This window comes from Aethalodelphis obliquidens, unplaced genomic scaffold (genome assembly GCF_003676395.1).
Source record: "Aethalodelphis obliquidens isolate GAN/ISIS:26980383/991018 unplaced genomic scaffold, ASM367639v1 scaffold5, whole genome shotgun sequence".
NCBI classification, from domain to species: domain Eukaryota; kingdom Metazoa; phylum Chordata; class Mammalia; order Artiodactyla; family Delphinidae; genus Aethalodelphis; species Aethalodelphis obliquidens.
In genome coordinates, this window is record NW_020837949.1 from 64,872,934 (window position 1) to 64,877,902 (window position 4,969).

At 35.1% G+C, this 4,969-nt stretch overlaps 1 non-coding gene across 1 annotated transcript; it reads right to left on the reverse strand.

Annotated features, from left to right (window-relative positions):
- Positions 1 to 949: 949 nt before the first annotated feature.
- On the reverse strand, positions 950 to 1,022 carry TRNAE-CUC (transfer RNA glutamic acid (anticodon CUC)). The gene has a single exon. It is a non-coding gene; the product is annotated as a tRNA-Glu (tRNA).
- Between the last annotated feature and the right edge of the window lie 3,947 nt (positions 1,023 to 4,969).

A 4,969-nucleotide genomic window follows, 5' to 3' on the forward strand; every position in this document is an offset into this window, starting at 1 on the left:
TGCAGAAACAAAGGACGAGCAGTCAAGAAACAATAGTGAAGGAATATACATAGCAATACCTTTGAGTTCTTCTGTAGGAACTAAGGCCCCCACAGAGGTGGAGAATGGTACCTTCAGGCTGAGCACAGGATGCATGGAGTACTGCCCTATTACCTCACTGCCAACCAACTAGAAGAAAATCTGCATACAGTGAAAGATAACAAAGACTCTGACCCCCTCCCCAAATGATTCTCCATTAAAAACTTTCAAGGTTGGTCAGAATCTTCAGAGTTGGTTTTTGGACATGAGTCCACCTTCTTCCCAGCTTGCCAGCCTCCTGAATAAAGCAAACTTTCCTTTTCCAACCAACACTTGTCTCTCGAGTATTGGCTTTCAAGTGGTGAGCAGCACAACCTGAGTTTAGTAACACACAGATTTCTCTACTCCTTTATGCGTCAATTTGGTTAGTTGAATTTTTCAAGAAATTAATTCCTTTGTTTAAGCTATTGAATTTATTAACATTAAGCAGAGCTTCTCAATTTTAACATTATGGGTATTTTGGGGTGGACAGGTAATAGGAGGATGTTCTGTGTCTTGTAGGATATTTAGTAGTATCCTTAGCCTATATCCGTAAGATGCCAATAATACTTCTCGCCCCAGGCTGTGATAACCAAACTATCTCCAGATATTGCCAAATTTCTCCTCTGGGGAAAGAAAATGTCCCCAGTTGAGAACCACTGGCACAAAGTTATTCATAATATCCCTTTATTATGTCTTTAATGTTTGTAAGATCTGTAATGATGTCACTTGTTTTTTAATGATACTGGTAATTTATATTTTCTCCATATTGTCTTTGTTATGGGTTTATCAAATTTATTAACCATTTCCAAGAACTGACTTTTTACTTTATTTTCTCTTGTTTATCTTTTTTTTTTTTTTTGGCCTCACTGCATGGCTTATGGGATTTTAGTTCCCTGACCAGGGATCGAACCTGGGACCTCAGCAGTGAGAGTGCAAAGTCCTAACTACTGGACCACAAGGGAATTCCCTTATCTTCTGTTTCATTAATTTCTGCTTTTCTATGTATTATTTCCTTTCTTCTTCCTAAATTGGGTTTAATTTTGTATTTTATTTCTTAATGTGAAAGCTTAGCTAATTCACTGTATATCTTTCTTCTTTTCTAATATAGACAATTAATGTTATAAATTTCCACTTTATTCGTGTTTTGGATGCATCCCACAAATTTTGATATATTGTGTTCTCACTATAAAGTTCAAAATATTTCTCATTTTTCCTTGTGATTTCTCCTGTGATTCATGGGTGATTTAGAAATGAGTCACTTAATTTCTAAATATTTTGGCATTTTCAAGATATTTTTCAGTTACTGATTTCTAATTTGTGATCATAGAACATATACTCTATGTTTCTGATCTTGTGAAATTTATTGAGACTGTTTAAGATGCTAGCATAGGATTGGTCAATGATTGGTCTTGCTGAATATTCTTTGTGAAATTGAAAGGAATTTGTATTTTTAGTTGATGGGTATTACATTCTATTAACTCCATTAGGTCAAGTTAGTACATAATGTTATTCAAATCTTCCATATTTTTCCTGATTTTCTGTGTATATTCTATTCATTATTTATTGTACATTTATCTATTTCTCCATCTAACTCTGTCAAATATTGCTTTGTGGCTTTAAGGCTCTATTAGTACCTGCATGCATATTTAGAACCATTATATCTTCTTAAACAACGAAGACTTTTACCACTATGAATATGCTTCTGTATCTCTGGAAATACTCTTTGCCTTGAAGTTTTATTTTTCTGATATTATTATGGCGATACTATCATTCTTATGCTTATTGTTTTCATGGTACATTTTCCAATTTACTTTATGTATCTTCAATTTGTAAAGTTTACCTTCAAATGATAAATTACTACTTAAAGAAAAATACAAGAACACTGCAACACTATAATCCTATTTATATTCCCTCCTGTACTTTGTGCCCTTGTTGACATATATTTTACTTCCACATACATTATAACCCAAAATATATTGCTACCATATTCATTTTAGTCAATAATCTTTTAAAGCTATGTATAGCTATAGATAAATGATATATGGGATACATATAAAATAAGTAAAATAGAAAATATTTCTATATGTTTATTCATATATCAGGACTTTCATCTTATATCATTTCACATTAGCCTGAAGAACTTCTAGAATTTCTGCTAGAGATGTCTGGAGCTGAAGTTGCTCAGCTTTTGTCTGTCTGAAAATAGCTTTATTTTGGCTGAAATATTTGGGGGTTTTTTGCTAGATACAGAAGTTAAATTGATATATGTTGTTTATATTTAGACCACTTCAAAAATCCCATTCCATTTTCTATGGCTTCTGTTGTTTTTGAAATAAAAAAAATCACTAGTGATTAATCTTTTTTAATCATTATTCCTCTACATGTAATGTGTATCTTTTCTCTGTGACTGGTTTTAAGATTTTTTTGCTATGATTCTCTAGGTTTGTTTTTCTTTCAATTTTATGCTCTTTAGGATTCACTGAGCTTGCTGAATACATGGATTGATATCATCAGTTGTTTTGGAGATTTCTCAATTTATCTCTCTTCAACTACTTCTTCTGTACCCTCCTTTTTTCTTCTCCTTGGATTCCAAGTACATGTATGCTAGACCATTTGATACTGTCCTGCAGATATCAGACACTCTTTTCCATCTGTCCCTCCCCCTCCCCCATTTTTTTGCTTTTTATATTTGGTTTGTATAATTTCTATTGACCTGTCTCAAGTTTATGAATTCCTTCTTCTGCTATGTCCAGTTTGCTAATAATCCTACCAAGTGGACTTTTTATATCTGATATTTGATTTCTATCATTTTCATTTGTGTTTTTTTAAAACAGTTCCCATCTCTTTGCCAAAATACCCTGGCTATTCATGCATGTTGTCCACTTTTCCTACAGATTCTATAACATTTATTATAGTAATTTTAAAATCCCTTTCAGATAATTCCAATATGTGGGCCATTTCTGTGTTTGCCTCTATTAACTATTTTCTCTTTTGACCATGGCTCACATTTTCCTGTGTCTTCACATATCTGATAATTCTTATTGTATGCTAGATATTGCACAAAAGAGAACAATACATAATATTTACCCTAAAAAATATCTTTCCACTTTTTCTATTAGGCTTCTTGTTTGGAAGTCCGAGTCAATTGAATCTTTAGATTTGCTGAGTCTGGGCTTTGTAGAAGTTAATTAGAATCAGTTCACCATGTCCTTCAAATGTGCTTGGGTTTTTAGCACTGGCAAAACTCTGGAGATGACTTTGTATCTGACAGCCCATCCACCAAACTGTTACTCTCTTAGCTCAGAAGCTTAGCTTCCAGCATGTCCGTGGGTTGTGCTCTTTACTCCCCCAGTCTTGCCTGTCTTTTTGTGCTTCACTAGAACTCTCTCCATCCTGCTGCCCTGCCCCCAGCCTTCAGAGCATTGTTGGGATGCAACTGAAGAAGGCCTGGCATCCTTAAAGGGATTTTTTTCCAGTAATCCTGCCTTACTCCCTGCCTTTCACATACTTTTGATTACTTAGTTCAGGCCTTGGGAAAGAGTTAGAGGGTGGGTTGCAGACTCCCTCTATGATTGGAGTGCCATGAGATTATAATCTATCATTCCAGCCTACACACAGCCATTAAACATTTGGCTGGTCTCCCTTTACCCCTGTTTGTGGTGCCTTCATGTAAGAAAAAAGCTACTTGATGTACCATAAATACCATAAACTGTTCTGTAAGAAATGAAAGCAGCTGTCATTCTCTTCTCTCCTAGGAAGTTCTTATTACCTTTTGGATTTAAGTTTGTTAAAGTTTACTTGTGTCTTCAGATAAGTATTTTTCAACTTTTTTTTCCCCTAGGGGAGGAAAAAGTGTAAGTTTATTCTACATAACCGAATTTTTGTGAAGTGGAGTAAGTCTCTTACTGCTTTGTAAATCTTGATTAGATTCTGTATTTTTACTTTACAACAGTTTCAAAACACGTCCTCAAGAGTTCTCTTTTCAGCAGTAGTGATGATCACTACTAAAGGAGTGAAATACTTCCTTCTTTCTCACCTAACCAGTTAACTATGCTTGTTCTCCCTTGCATTCATGTAGTAAAAAGTACTTCATGCCCTTGTGACTGTTATTATCTGGCCTTGTTTCTCATTCCCCGAGTCTCTGACTCTGGTCATGTTTTCCTTCTTCTCTGCCTGTGCTAGTTGGGCCTCCCGATACTTTGAGAACAGTTCTGACCTTGGTTTATTATTAAGCTCCATTCTTGGAGTGGTACCCGCCACAGATGCATCATTGCTCTGACATTTTGCCTGGATCCTTAACTTGCATTATGTTGGCTCTTTGTTCAGGGTTTCTCACACTGTTTTAAGGATAGCCTCTTTCAGAAACCTTTTGTTTCTTTAATACTAACCATCTCGTCTTAGCCTGAAACTGGAAAGTACTACTTCCAAGCTGGGCTGACCTTTTGGATTTGACCAATTGCCCAGCTAAACACAAAAAACTTGCCTTTCATTCTCTGACTTCACTGATCTCTACAGTTATGACCTCTGAAGAAAAAGAAATCTGTCAGTTCCCCTTCCCTCCAATCACTAGAACTCCAACTTGAATAGTCTCATTGTCTCCCAGGTCACTTAGGAGATTTGTTGTCTCACCTGAGATTGCTCCTCTGATTATTTAATAATTATACTCACGTTATGAAAACAGGAAATAGTAATTGCGATACTAATACCAGGAGAATATATTATTCTCCTAGAAAGATTTGAATATTATTCTTCTAGAAAGATTTGAATCCCAAATAATCTTCAATTTGCGAAACATATGGGGATATATTTTGAGTAGAGTGGGTTTCATCTATTCCTTGACTAACAGTGTCTATTACTAATCTAATGACTATGTTGATCTACCAGCCATCTCATCAATCATCACAAAACA